The 1,459-nt window shown below is 42.3% G+C and overlaps 1 pseudogene; it reads right to left on the bottom strand.

The window, feature by feature from the left end:
• Window positions 1–691: 691 nt before the first annotated feature.
• Window positions 692–810, bottom strand: LOC134938966 (5S ribosomal RNA; annotated as a pseudogene).
• Window positions 811–1,459: the final 649 nt, after the last annotated feature.

Raw genomic sequence — 1,459 nt, 5'->3', positions numbered from 1 at the left:
CCCTGAAGCTCAACTTTGACAAAACCAAACTGATCACCTTTCCCCCACCGGGAGTCTCCACCTTCTCCCCAATATTTCTATCACTGTTGACAACACTATCATCTTACTGGCAGTGGGAGAGAAAGAAAGCTCTTGTGTGGGCGCACTCTTGGAAAAAGAAAAAGAGAGGAGAAGAAAAATTCTTCAATTGGAAAAAGATTATGTTAAAACATTATTTTATTGAGTAGTTAAAACAAATACCCTTCTACGATCCAATAAAGAAAGTGCACAAAAAATGCAAAAAGATAATAATATATATATATATATATATATATATATATATATATATATATATATATAGGGAATATTCTGGTCTGTGAATCCTGAGAGAGAGATTAGAAAGGTTGCAGACACTAGACAGTCTGACAGCCGTTTCTCCTGACCAGTACAGATATTCTGTATTAATGGGACCCACGGAGGAGGTCAGTGTGCATATTTTGTCATAGAAAGACCACTTTGATTAGGTCAATGCTATACACTTTGTTGGTTACCCATAAATTCAAATGTCATAGTTTTAGATTGTAAGTCTAGTAATGCTAATGGAAACTATGTCCTCATGAAGAGTGATATAGAAAAGGAAGGCAGAAATAAGTATATTCAGTGGTGATACTGCTGTTGGTGTCCACCCTTCAGAGGAAGGGGAATAGTTCCTATCCTACAACACCGGGTATTCCCAGGGAGTCTCCTCTCGTGGTACTAACCCAGCCCGATGCTGTTTAGCTTCCAAGATCGGACGAGATCGGGCATAAGCAGCGTGGTATGATAGTAGGAAGGATATCTACCAATGAGAGTGCACCTATATATGAAAATATAGAATGATAGAAAGGATAGAAAGTGTAGTGCGTGTATCTACTTTCCTCGAAAGGCAAGGAAAAGCGGCTGTCACACAGTGGCGCCGTATACCCTGGATCGGGGATGAGAGTCCACTCGACAATAGCCAGATAGGGAAAAGAGGGGGGGGGAGGGGGAGGGGGGAGAAAAATATGAGGATTGGAGGATTTGGAGAACAAATGTCCAAATAATGAATGGTCTTTTAACTTCATAAAGTCCAATCCTCATATTTCTCTCCCCCCTCCCCCTTTCCCCCCCCCTGGCAAAGACCCCTCCCTCCCTAGTTCCTATAGACCGATATCCCTCTTAAATCAGGACTTTAAAATTTTGACCAAACATGGCCACTCGCCTACAATCCTGTCTGTCTCGTATTATATCGCCAGCCCAGTTAGGCTTCCTTAGAAATAGACAATCGGTGAAGGACATTAGGGTGACTCTGGCCGCCATCACTCTCGCTCCCACAATCTAGTTAATAATATTTTGATTAATCTCGACGCGAAAAAGGCCTTTGACAAGATCGCCTGGCCCCACCTTGATCGGGTCTTACGTCACCAATGCTTCGGGGAAAGGTTTTGTGGTCTTGTCAACT

This window comes from Pseudophryne corroboree, chromosome 6 (genome assembly GCF_028390025.1).
Source record: "Pseudophryne corroboree isolate aPseCor3 chromosome 6, aPseCor3.hap2, whole genome shotgun sequence".
NCBI classification, from domain to species: Eukaryota; Metazoa; Chordata; class Amphibia; order Anura; family Myobatrachidae; genus Pseudophryne; species Pseudophryne corroboree.
This window is presented reverse-complemented; position numbering and strand designations above follow the sequence as displayed.